This window comes from Camelus dromedarius, chromosome 36 (genome assembly GCF_036321535.1).
Source record: "Camelus dromedarius isolate mCamDro1 chromosome 36, mCamDro1.pat, whole genome shotgun sequence".
Lineage (NCBI taxonomy): Eukaryota > Metazoa > Chordata > Mammalia > Artiodactyla > Camelidae > Camelus > Camelus dromedarius.
The window spans coordinates 2026552-2039889 of NC_087471.1; the positions used below are offsets into that span (position 1 = coordinate 2026552).

Consider the following 13338-nt stretch of genomic DNA (forward strand, 5'->3'; position numbering starts at 1 on the left):
CAAACTGAGACTTAACACCTAACCTAAATGCAGTTTCAGCTTCTCCCAGGAATGTAACCTTTAACCAGTCAATCCAGTATTACCTGGTCAACACTAGTGAGGTGACCTGCCCAGTAGACACTTCTGTCCCCTGTAAGAGGGTGGCCTTAGCTGAAACAACCCACCCTTTGCTAGAAGCTTCCTCTTCCCACTCCCTTCTGCCTATAAGCCCTTTACTCTGCGCAGCGCCTCCGACTGATCTCCTCTTCACTAGATGGGATGCTGCCTAAGTCACGAGCCACTGAGTAAAGGCACTAAGATCCTTACATTTCCTCAGCTGAATTTTTCTTTAACGTCATTTTTAAAAGCGTTCCCTCCCACACTCCAGCCTCCAAATCCTGACCCAGCTCAGTGTTTCAAAAATTCTTCACCTACTTAAGACAGACGCGACCCTGGATTGCCAAATGTAATTTTCAACTTGCCCTACGTTTCCTCATTTCTTTGTCTTCCTTTTTTCTTCCATTAAAATAAACAAACAAACAAACAAACAAATAAACAAAAAACCAAAAACAAAACATACCCTTCCAAAATGGCTCATTTCCCTCTCATCTTTGGTTTGTTTCTGTTTCCGGATGCTTCTGTTTCGTTGGGTCCAGGTTATTTGTGGCTGAGGTCCCAGTCTGTGTGGTGGTCACTGGTTCTGGTTCTATAACCCAAAGGCCATGCCTGCAGCTTGGATGGCCTCAGGTCAGCATGTCCCACCCAGATCTCACTGGGTCAGGGGGCTGAATACCCATTCCCGGGCCCAAGGTGGCTGTGGCAGTGCCAGGCAAGACCCAGGGCCACCAGCAGCACCGAAGGACTGTTAAACTTCCCTCAGGTACTGGACTCAAAGGGAAAGGCTGGAGAGTCATACACATGGTTGGGGAAAGGGGAGGAGGCTTCTGTGGACAAAGGCAAGTGTGGGGGGTGTAGACTGGGCACCTTTGGAAAGGCCTGGAGGACGGACTGCCCTGGACATGGGAGCCAGGCTCCAGCCAGGCTTGGCGGGACTCTGGAGGCTGCCTGGGCCCCAGGGAGAGCCAGAATGCAGGGAAGGACTTGGGAAGGGGGCACACGTGTCCTATGGCCCTTCCTTGACCAGTGCAGCCTGAATTCCTCAGTGCACTCAGGAGGGGATGCCTCCAGAGGAGCGGGCAGTCTGGCCTTTTGTGCCCTGGGCTGGACTACAGTCCCAGGGGAGCCAGCAGGGCTGGGAGCCACCAGAGAGCAGCAGCCAGGCAGGTGCCCCTCCTGGACCCACCCCCGTCACCCCTCCCGGCTCCTCCCAGGAGGGGCGCCCAGGACTCCCATGCCTGCCCCTCCTGCCCCCGTGACCAATCACCAGGGCAGTGATTATCTTGTCATTACAGAAATGCCACCACCATACCTGGCCATGGCTTTTCATGTGCAGATACCATACCACGTGCTTCCCATTCCAGCCAAACCATTGTGCTGGCTTTGTTGGGAAGATAAACCGGAATCACTGGATGTCTGCTCGCATTGTGTTAACCAGGTGCTCCGAACGGAGTGGCTTCTGTAATCCTACAGGCATTCGTTAGAGAGCCCACGGGAGGCAGCTGGGGGTGGGGGGCAGTGTGAGGTCGCCCCCAGCTCGTGGTTTCCTGTGAGGCGGCTGGGGGGCGGACGGCGCTGCGGGGCCCAGCGTCGGGTGAGCAGTCTGTGTCTTGGGTGTTGTGCCACTGGAGGAGCCTCATTGACTCCCTCAGGTTCAGATGGGAGAAGCGACATGAAAGACTTGATTTAAACCTCAAAGTGTTTGTTCGTGTCTGTGTTTCTCCCCCCTCCTCACAGAGCCACTCCGTGTATCTCTTCCTTTGGGTTGGGGTATTCCCAGGCACAGTGGGGAGTAGGGGGTCAGAAGGGAGTTGGGGCAGAGAAGGCAGCAAGAATGCTTGCTGCCACTGTGACAGCTGAGCCGAGTCCCACTCAGGACCCCCGGGTGCCAGTGTGGATCTGGGAGTGGAGTCACTGGAGTGTAGGCAAGCCTCTCCCAGGGGCCACTGGATGGGGGGGGCATTAATCTGCAGGAGTCCTGCCCTGCTCAACAGTCCGGTAAAGCAGTCCAGTGGCCAGAAGGAGGCCAGCTGGGGGGTGCGGGGCTGGAGGATGGGAGGCAACCGGCAGGCACTTCCTGGGGGGAGTGGGGAGATGAGGGGGGCATGTCAGCAGACAGGCTACAGCATCCAAGACTTAATTTGCAGGGATGCTGCGTTAAAGCTTAGATTTTAGCCCTATGTCAGGAGAGATGGGAACAAAAAAACTGATTAGTCAGGAGTTGTTGTCAAGGGTTAATTAAAAGGGCCACTTCTATTCATATTTGTGATCCCAGCCACGCGTACCGTTACACACAGGAGATGCAAAGACCACCCTACGGGTGGTGCCCTTCCGCCAGGGGACCTGTTCCCTGAGATCTGTCAGCTACACCCTATCAATTACACTGGGGGCCATTGTTAAACCCCTTCGTCTATGTAATTTGGGTTGTATCAAGAGTGCCCTGTAAGTCCCGTTGCCCAATTGTATTTTCCAAAGATGGTCACACCTTCTAACCCATCCCTGCAGCTCTTCTGACCACATGATGCTAACCTCCTCTCAAGGGGTGTGGTCCATATTTCCTCCCATTAGGGGCTGAATTGTGTTCCTCAAAAATTCATATGTTGGGGTCCTAACCCCTAGGACCTCAGAATGTAACATTCTTTGGAGGGTAGGGCCTTTAAAGAGGTGACTAAGGTAAAATGAGGCCATTAGGTAAGCCCTCATCCTGTTGCAGAAAAGTGTGTGACAGCTCAGTGTTACAGCTCGGTGTCACAGCTCAGTTGTGACAGCAACCTGGATCTGGGCGAGAGGCCAAGCAGCACTCGGAGGGTTGGAGAACTCAGGTTTATTACACCAGCGGGCCCAGAGCAGTTAACACTCCAAGCTCTGGACCCCGTCTGTAGGTTTACACAGGCTTTTATAGGCTGCCAGTCTAGACTTTGCAACATTTTGTAGCATCATATGCAAATAAGATATAACAAAGGTGACTAATTAGGAACAAGCTTTGTAGAAATGGACCAATCAGGAGTGAGGGAAATGGACCAATCAGGGGTTAGCTCAGGGAACCAATAGAATCTTAGGGGTAAGTTCCACTTTCCCAGAAGTAAGCTGTTTCAGAGTTTAGAAAGTGAAATAATGCCACTGGGCCAGGGAACCAGATGGTGCTGGCAGGAGGGTAGTGGCCCTGCCTGGGGGTTCTGCTGTCCTTTTCACGGGGCTTCCCACCCCATTCCAAAGTGGCAGATGTCCTCATAAGAAGAGGAGACGACGGCACAGACGCACACAGAGGGAAGACCATGTGAGGACACAGGGGGAAGACGGCCATCTGCCGGCCAAGGAGGGAGACCTCCAGAGAAATCAGCCCTGCTGACACCTTGATCTTGGACTTCCTGCCTCCAGAATTCAGAGTCAGTAACTGTCTGTTGTTTAAGCCACTCACCCTGCGGTGTTTCTCGGGACAGCCCTTGAGGCTGGGAGGACTTTGTAATGGCCTTACCAACAGAATGCGGTGGAAGTCACACTGTGTGAATTCCAGGCCAGATCAGAGAAAAAGCAATAGGGCCTGCCACAGACTTTCTGGATGCCTTCCATGAGGGGCCCCAGCTAGCCAACATGAGCAAACCACACGAAAAAGAACCGAAGCCCCAGCCAGCAGCTGGCACTGGCCACCAGACACACATGTGAGTGAGGCCTCAGGTGATCCCAGGCCTGAGGCTCCCGGTCTTTCAGTTGGGGTCCCAGACACGTGGGAGTAGAGACCAGCCACTCCCTCTGGCCCTGTCTGAATTCCCACCCACCAAATCCGCTAGCAGAGGTAAAAGCTGTTTCACATCCCTGTATTATGGGCTCACTCGTTACGTAGTCATGGCAACTGGAGCTGGCAGGAACAGGACACCGTGCAATTCGCAATTTGCCAATAAGAAAACTAAGGTGGAGAGAAACTCGGCGACTTTCCAAGGCAGCTAGAAATGGTGGAGCAACCTGGGCGAGTCATTCTGCTCTGATGGGCAGACGTCAGCGTGCACTGCAAGGAAGGGCAATGAATGCTGAGCCAGTGAGGCACAGAGATGGCCTTGGGGACCCCCCCACCCCCAGCATGTGCACCTAGGCTGTCCACCTGCCATGAACATTTCCCCCACCAAACACTGTGTAAGTAAATCTGTTGGATAAATTCCAAAATTGGCATATTTATGTAAAACTTTGTTAGACAGTGCCCCGTCTCCTCCCAAGGAGGTGGCAAGACTTGACATGCCACTAACACTGTCTGACTCCTGTGCTGGGACAGCCTGGCAACATGATGGGGTTTCTGATAACTGGAGAAGCTTTTAGTTCTTTTACAATTATCTTGAAAACATTACATAATATACTTGTCGACTGAAATACAACGCCCAGCCTAAAAGTTGAGAGTTATGTTTTATTTGGCAGATTTCCTTAGGACTCGAGCTCGGGACACGACATCTCACATAGCTCTAAGAAGCTGTGCCAAGGTGGCAAGGTAGAAGCCAGGATATAGAAGTTTTTGCAACAAAAATGAGGTGGTTGGAACATCAAAAGATTAGTGTTAATTAAAGGAAACCAGCTATCTCAAGTTAAGGAATTTAGCACTTTTCTATGTATGGGAAGGTGCAAAGGTCTGGGCCCACTAAAATCACTCCTTTGATATGCACTTAGCTCTCTAGGGCCAGTGTCCTGTTCCTTCCCATCCTGAGTCCCCTCGGGGGGCACCACTGGGGGTGGCAGCAGAGGCCGGGCTGCCTGCTTGTCTCCATCCTGAGTTCCCTCTGCTCACTGTTGGGGGTGGTGGTAGCGGCTGAGGACTTGGCCACAGCATTGTTTTTTGTTTACTGATATGGCTGGCAATATTTTTCATTCCCATACCTAAATGAGCATATGTTGAATTATAACTTTGAAGCCTCGTCTATTGTCCTCATGTTGTAAAAGGCAAGGAAAGCAGTGTAATTACATCAGTTTCTTTTTTTTTTTTTCCCTCTATTTGCAGCTCCAAATTCTTGCTAATTATACAATTATCTCTAAATTGCCACACTAGAGCATTTGCGTTCTGCTCCGTGTCTGGAATTTCCACACACATCCAGCCTCCGTGAACTCCATGCTCACGGCCGGTTCTTTGCTGTCGGCTCCTGAATGGGGTGGCTCACTCGGGGTCCACCTCCAGCTGCTGGTCAGCAGGGCTCCTGGTGAGACATTTCCTGAGTCCTTGTTTGCTTGCTGTTCTTGCTTCTGTCTAGTTGACACTCTTTGTATCATCACATCTCACCTTCAGGTGTTTCTCTTTGAGAGCTTGTTTCATAGCATCCATGGGTTTTCTCATCTTTGAGTTTCATGCAGAAACACGAGTTGAATATTTTCTTTGGCTTTTAGCACAATTTTGTGTGTGTGTGCTCATCCCCTGTCCTTTGTTTAACAGCTACTTCCCTTTTCCACCCTTGCTCAGGTCCTTTTTCATTCTTTTCTTGATTGTTGACAGAGCTTAGATGGGGGCGTCACTCATGGTAGACCAGTTGTAGCTGAGGAATGATGGTGGGGAAAGGGCCAGGGAAGTGAAGCTTGGATTTAGGCCTTTCTGCCAAACACCATGCCCTGGGGGCCGTCTTTACTCAGGAAGAGCTGGGGTCGCCAGTTCAAAGGGTGCAAAGGCTTTGCACCCTGGCACCCTTGCCCTGTCCATGGCACACTCTGCCCCTGCCTCTGGCTGAGCGATTTACTGTGCAGACAACATTCGCCTCTCTTTCTGTCAATCATCCTGGAGTCTGGACGACAAAGGAAGCCTGGAACTGACCAGCTGACTCAAAGAGCTGACCAAGAACCAAGTGGAAATCCGTCTTCCAGTGGGGCAATCGGAGTAGACTGCGAACACTTGCGTGTTATTTTTTTCACCTGAGTCACAAATGCTTTCCGTGTCCTTGTGTCTTTCCTTCGCCTGTAGCTAGAATGGCTTTGCTGAATGCTCTCCTGGGGGGAAATCATTTAATTGTTTCAGTTTTGCCAATTATCTCATTAAGGGTCACTGTTTGTTTCCTATGATAAAGCAGCTCACCTAATTAAAGAGATTAACCTTGGGTGGAAACATAGCCTGAATTTATGCAAATTATGTGAAACAGTGACTGGTAGGGAGGGATACAGGACACCCTAAGGGACTTCTGGCCTGAGAAAGGCTGACGGGCCCTGAATGCAACGTGCAGGGCTGTTCTTCCACTGGAACTGAGGCCAGCTAATGTCCAGGGTCCGGGGCAGTGTTCGAGTGCTGAATGCAAGTTACCAGCCCCTCGGGTATCTGGGACCCCAAGCAGATCACAGGAGGACCTCATGGTGGAGGGAGGCTGGAACTCTTCTCAGCTCCCCAGGGGATTCCAGTGAGTGGATGAAGTCAAGAACCCCTGGTCTGGACCAGCATGTGTGGCCTTTGATTGGTGATCAGAACCTGCTTCCTTCTGGAAGTGAATTTAGAAACAAACTCAGATCGAGTCAAACAAACTTGTCCTCTTCCAATCCCATATGCTAATGAGTAGGAACAAATCGGAGGAGAAAAGAATCTCATTTGGGCAGAGCCCTCAAAAGCTTGCTTCTTCTCTGCAGCATCAGTGGTCTTCAACCTGGGCGACTTCTGGACTTACTCTGGGGGATAAGACCATCCCCCAGAGGTCCCGACGTGGAGGGTTTAGGTGTGGTCTGGACCTTCCCCAGGGACTGCTACGCCCCACCACCCCTCGACTTCCTATTGCCCCAGGTGTGCGGGGCTACCTCGGGGTTCCAAGCCGGGTTCTAACAGCCCCATTGCTCCTTGGGTTGTTCAGGATGGTCAGAACAAAGTGTGCGCAGGGACTGTTCGCAATTCAAATGTATCCATTCATTCAAACAGTCCTTGAGGTCTTACTACATGCCCTGCACCGGGCTAGGCGGCTGGCGCGGAGCTGTGCGTGAGAGACAGCATCCCTGCTCCCCAGTCCTTGCTCTGTTCTGTTCTGTTTGGTTCCATCACCTGCTTTATTCTATCCTATATGACTGCATTGTAGTCCTCACCATATTCTTACCAAGGAATTGAAAATAGTAAGACATTATGAACAAAGCAGGGTGCTGAGAGATAAAATGATTGGGCAAGGTTGTGGGGGGGGGGGGTCCTCCTCCACAGAAAGAATCGAAGGGGAAGCGCCTTGAAGTGATCTAAAAGGTAAAAGGAAGCCAGTCCCAGGAGCGGCAGAAGAGCTGTTCTGGGCAGAGAGAAGGCCAGAACAAAGGCCATGGTGTCAGGTTTTAAAAACACGGTGGCTTCCATCATTCTTTCTCAGCTTGCTGGCTGTGAGGGAAGCCAGACTGTGTGGTGAGCTGCCCCGTGGAGAGACCCACATGGCAAGGACTGATGTCCCCAGGCGAGGCCACTGAGGACCCACCAGCAGCCAGGAGATGAGCTCAGAAGTGGATCCTGCCCAAGGCAAGCTGACAGAGTGACTGCAGCCTTGAAGCTGACCTTGAACCAGGGGACCCAACTAAACCACACCCAGATTTCCAAGTAGAATTTGTGAGATAACAACAATTTATTGCGTAAGCTGCTGAGTTTTTTAATGCTTAGGTTATGCAGCAGCAGATACACCTAATACTAATATTTCTCCTCCTTTCTTCCTGCAGATTGGGTCTTGCATTCCTTTCACATGTCCTCATCTCTTTTTGAGTCCTTTCTGGTTTTCTGGTACCCCAGGATGCTCCAGGCTCATCTTATGCTTTCCCTGTGCTGGTCCTGGAATCAACCGTTTCTGCAAGGAGCCCTGGTTCCACACGGCGGAGAATGGTATTTAGAAACCCAGATCCGGGTGTCGGGTGTGCTCATAGCTACTGGGGCCCTCTCCATAGTCAGAGCCGGGGAATAAACGCGCACCCACCCACACCGAAGCCTACTGCTATTTACCTACCTGCATATGTACTTGAGAGTCAGTGCTCACACCTGACTCCCAGCCAACATCACGAGAGGCTTTCTGGCCTTGTATTTGCGGCTCCTGCAGGACAGCTCTCCTTACTTCACAGAGCTGTGTCTGGCATCCTCTGGCGGAGTGACCGACCCACGGTGCTGGCTCACCCTCAGGGGCAGCCTGGCCCCGGCTCCCCCCACCTGGCTCCACACCTGGCCCACCTGGATGCCTGGGCCAGTGCCTCCCCTCAGTAGGGGCCTGTCCTGCAAGGTCAGTTTGAGAGTTGAGAGGACCTAGGTTGCCCCAGCTCTTCGGAGCTCCCTTTTTTTTCTTTTAATTGAGGTCAAACACACATAACATCAAAGCCACCATTTTAACTATGTTGAAGTGTGCAATGCAGTGGCTTTTGGTATATTTATAGTGCTGGGCACCCATGACCACTATCCAATTTCAGAATTTCAGACTCTTCTGATCCACTGGTAGAGCATTTGCATTCACCCAAGGTGACGTCACATGGGCCTGTGCGCCCGCTCAGCGTGTTGGTCGCAGCTGTCCTCAGTTGGCCGGCCACCCTCCCCAGTGAATTCCTGCTGGACTCTTTGGGGTTCTCCAGTTTGGGACCCTTAGATCCTTCCCCGGTCTTTCCTCTTTATTCTGCCCATGTGGATGTCAATGCCGCAGACCCTAGGGGTGGGTGGCCTATCACTGCCCACTTGCTTGGAGGTTTGCGGACATACCTTGTCAGCTGGTTCTGTTGCCCACGTTGTCCATGGAATTTGGGGTTTACTATCTGGTTGTTCTCTTTTGACTGTGTTGCCAGGGAAGGGGGGATGGAGGAGAGCAGGACCAGCCTCTGAGAACTGCCTGATGAATCACCCTCGTGCTTCCCACCGCCCCTGAGCCATGCAGGTTTGGATTCCACCTGCATCTCTCCCGGGAAATGACTTAAGTCACTAGGAAAAGGTCCGGTTGTTTTCAGAAAGCTCTTTTAAGAAGACAAGGAAAGAATAATACAGCTTATAAATTTTGTTCCTAAAATGCTTAATTTTTTAAATGTCACTTAATGCTATCTGGAACTTTAATATACGTGAACTATTCGGTCTGCAGTGACATGAACAAGTGTATATATAAGTACATGTGTGTCTGTAGCAATGAGAAGTTCAAATGAAGGGTTGAGCGTTGATTCTTAAGAATGTCATTTATCAAATACTAAATTCTGTTGTGAGTTCTTTCTTCCCCTGACAGTGCTAGCAGGCAGGTCACATTCCAGATTTTAAAGGAATGTTGGTGTTTGAACCAGAGGCAGCAGACGCTTGATGCTAAGTCACGGGCCGACACAGGGAGAACACAGAGCTCTGGGTAGGGTCACAGGTCAGGAGGTCCTGCTGACAGGACCACGAGATCTCCTAGAAAATGCAAGCGGTAATGTGTCTTGCGTTTAGTGTTTTGTTTTGTATTGGTACAGTGCCCCTGCTTCTCTTTCCCGGTGAAGCTACATCTTACCTGCCCCTTGGGCAGTCCTTCCACAAACCATTCTGGTAATGAGCTCTGTTTGCTCAGTTCCGTTACACCCGGTTCCCACAAGAGCTTTCTGAGCACAAATGGATGGGCTCCGAGAATCAGGTGGTCAGGTCTCACACCATCGTCAAATCCTCAGTGGACCTACATTCTTCCTGCACTTCTGAAACATCATTTGGCAAAGAGCTCTGAAGCTCCAGAAAGACTCGGCAGCTGGTACCACGCTTTGCAAGTGGTAACAGCTCTAAAGTCAAGAGCTGGTCAAGGCATCCGCCCTAAGCACAACCTAAACCAAGGACACCTGCACCTCAAAAGAGCGCCACCTAGAAAACCAGGAGAGAGAACAACACAGAGAATGAGGCAAACCCTCTCGAACACAGTGAGGTATTTTACAGCATGTGTGTGGTTTTTATATTTACTTCTCTATGAATTGGGAGTATTTGTGGAAAAGGAACATAAAAAGAAACCTATATAAGAGGCTGAAGAGAACAGCTCAGAGAGACAGATAAGTCACTCCCAACTAGGATGCAGCTGGGAAAAGAGCAGGGCTGGCCTGTTAAATCTTCGTACGATTTCAGAAACATCTGCTGTCTGGACACGTTTTGCCTGTTCATGGAAAATCAGAGATCTGAGCAGTAAGTGTTCAGGGGAGGGAGTATACTGAAGTCTATATCAAGATGGATGGATGTAGATGAATGGATGGATGGGTGGATGGATGGATGGAGAGATGGATGGGTTGATGGATGAATGGATGGTTGGATGGAGAAATGGGAGGGATGGGTGGATAGGTGGATAGATGGATGCAAGGATGGCTGGATGGATGGAGAAATGGATGGACGGATGAATAAATGTGAGGGATAGATGGATAAATGAGATGGATGGATGGATGAGTGAATGGATGAATGGAGACATGGATGAATGGAGAGATAGTGGATGAAGAGATGGAGGGATGAATGGATTGATGTGTGATAAAGCTAATATAGCAGAATGTTAATTACACAGTCTGGGTAGCAAGAATATTAGTAGTCCCTGTACAATTCTTTTAGCTTTCTGTATGTTTGGAAATTTTTATAGTAAAATATCAGAGAGAAAACTGTGGCTGAGTGTCCCTTATGGATTTGTTCTTTGACAGACCGAAGGAGATTTTGAAAAAGTAGAAGTACTGTGCCTCACCAGGTCCACATCTGAGTTTCTGGGAAGGAGGTCTGGGAGACTGGACTCCTGGGGGTTCTCATGAACCTGGGGTTTTAAAAACACCACAGAGAAGTCCCCTCAGGAAAGCTCATCACAAGGTAACAGGACACAGCTCTGCCTGTCACCACTTGAATCTGTAGCAACTGCATCAGGACAGCCGCTCCAGATCGATATGCGGACCTCAGGGCTGGAATCCAGAGCGCCAGCCTCTGGGGCAGTAGAACCATGTACCACGGATATTTGATGGTGGGATGGTGAAAGCAGGCCCAAGGTAGCCTGGGAGGCACACATGTGAGTTAGTACTGTGACCTGGCCCTAGAAAACACCAGGCAATGCTCAGAGGTCCTGCGGCTGACCCTCCAGAAAGTTTGCCTGAAGAGATAAAATGCTGGATTCAGGTCCCTACCCAGGAATGTCACCCTGTGTTTCCCTTAGGATCAGCTGTCTGATTTACAGGGCCCAGAGCAAAATGAACATATAAGGCCTGTTGTTCAAAAAGTATTAAGAATTTCTATTTTAAGTTTTTGGGGAAGCCTCCATACTGTTTTCCATAATGGCTGCACCAATTTACATTCCCACCACCAAGAGTGTACGAGGGTTCCCTTTTCTCCACACCCTCGTCAACATCTGTTATTTGTGTTCTTTTTGATGACGGCCATTCTGACAGGTGTGAGCTGATATCCCACCATGGTTTCGCTTTGCATCTCCCTGAGGACGAGCGATGCTGAGCATCTTGTCCTGCACTTGGGCGCTTCTTCTTTGGAAACATGTCTGTTCAGGTTTTCTGCCCATTTTTTAATTTTAGGTGTTTTTTGATGTTGAGTTATATGAGCTGTGTGTATATTTTGGATATTAACCACTTACTGGTCATGATATTTGCAAATATTTTCTCCCAATCAGTAGATTGTCTCTTCATTTTGTCAATGGTTTCCTTTGCTGTGCAAAAACTTTTAAGTTTGATTAGGTCTCATTTGTTTATTTTTTCTTTCATTTCTTTTGCTTTAGGAAAAAGATCCAAAAAAATATTTCTTCAATTTATGTCACACTTAGGTCTTAGTGTCCATCAACAGATGGATGGATATATATATATATATATATATATATATACACACACACACACACACACACACACACACACACACAATGGAATACTACTCAGCCACAAAAAAGAATGACATTTTGCCATTTGCAACAACGTGGATGGGTGCAGAGGGCATTATGCTAAGTGAAACAAGTCAGGCACAGAAAGACAAATAGTGTATGATATCACTTACATGTGGGATCTAAAAAATACGACAAACAGTGACCATAACAAAAAAAGAAACAGAGGCACAGATATGGAGAACAAATTAGTGGCCACCAGAGGGGAGAGGGAAGGGAGGAGGGGCAATGTAGGTGTAGGGGATTAAGAGGTACAAAATATTATGTATGAAAGAAGCTACAAGGATATATTGTACAACACAGGAATATACTTTTAATAACTGTAAATGAACTTTTAAAAGTTATGAATCACTATATCGTACACCTGTTACTTATATAATATCATGTAGCAACTATACTTCAATAAAAAAGTTTTTTAAGAAAATTTTCAAAGGGGCAATAAGAAAAAAATTATTAAGAATTTCAAGATGGCAACAGCAGAGCACGAAAACAAACCCAGATCACTTCTGAGCGTTGGACGCTGTCCAGATCAAGCGTCCTGAAGCTGGTCTTGGTCACTGGTGTTACGGGAACCGCATTCACTAAACCAGTCACACAAAGCACATAAATGCTCTTGTTTTTTAAATCAAATTTCTGGTCCAAAATAGTCATACATTCAGACTAAATCTCTAGGACCATGCTTATTTTTCCTTATTAAGTCACAGGCTCCTTGGATTTTCTTATTAGCTTATTTTTCACATTAAGTGTGATGGATGGTTTATTTGTTCATTCAGTCCATAGCTACTGAGCACCAAGGATGCTTCTAGGTTCTGGAGATACAATGAGGAAGAGCAGAAAGAGGTCTTCTAGGGAAGTCGGCAGAGAAGGAAAGACTGACAACCCAAGGAGGAGCTGTGAACAGTCCAGGGGTGGAGGGGGCCCAGGCGGCTGGAGAGCGCTGGGCACGTGGGATGGCACTAGGGCCTGCAAACGTCTCGGGGATTGTGGTCTCCGCTGTTGCTGCACTTGTTGCTATTGATTGCATGTTGAAGAGGTTCTACCTGCAGGGAGCACAAAACGCCAAGGAACGCAGAGGGCATCAACCCCTGGACGCTGAGTCCACCGACTTGACTTCCGCTACCACCTGTGCGTCTGCACCGCGGGGTCCAGAGCCTGGAGCAGTTGGTGGATAGACAGCCCAGCTTCCTGGACCCTCGAGAAGGATGAGCCCGAGGTGCCCGTTCTCCACTGTGTCTGGAGCTCCTAGGAGAGTGGGCTCCAGATGCCCACAGTGTGGCTGGGGGACCACTCCCACACTGTCTTACCTCCCGGGGGTACTTCTGGGGTCGCCTCTCATATAAATGACTCACTCTCACATCCTCATCTCAGGACTCAGCAAGCAGGAATCAGAGAGCATCCCATGGAAGGGGAGCGGGAAGGAGACAGAGGAGCCAACGACACCAGAGAGACAATGGGGGGGGGTGCCCAGAAG

The 13338-nt window shown here is 49.4% G+C and overlaps 1 long non-coding RNA gene across 6 annotated transcripts; it reads left to right on the top strand.

Annotated features, from left to right (window-relative positions):
- The first annotated feature begins 3217 nt into the window (after positions 1 to 3217).
- LOC135320048 (uncharacterized) lies at positions 3218 to 11600 on the top strand. Of its 6 annotated transcripts, none has more exons than XR_010379181.1 (4): positions 3218 to 4224; positions 7717 to 10147; positions 10645 to 10804; positions 11374 to 11600. It is a non-coding gene; the product is annotated as an uncharacterized LOC135320048 (long non-coding RNA). The 6 variants fall into 6 exon arrangements; XR_010379182.1 differs by having other exon boundaries at positions 7717 to 8264; positions 8815 to 10147; positions 10645 to 11600; XR_010379183.1 differs by having other exon boundaries at positions 7717 to 7876; positions 8110 to 10147; positions 10645 to 11600.
- The last annotated feature ends 1738 nt before the right edge of the window (positions 11601 to 13338 follow it).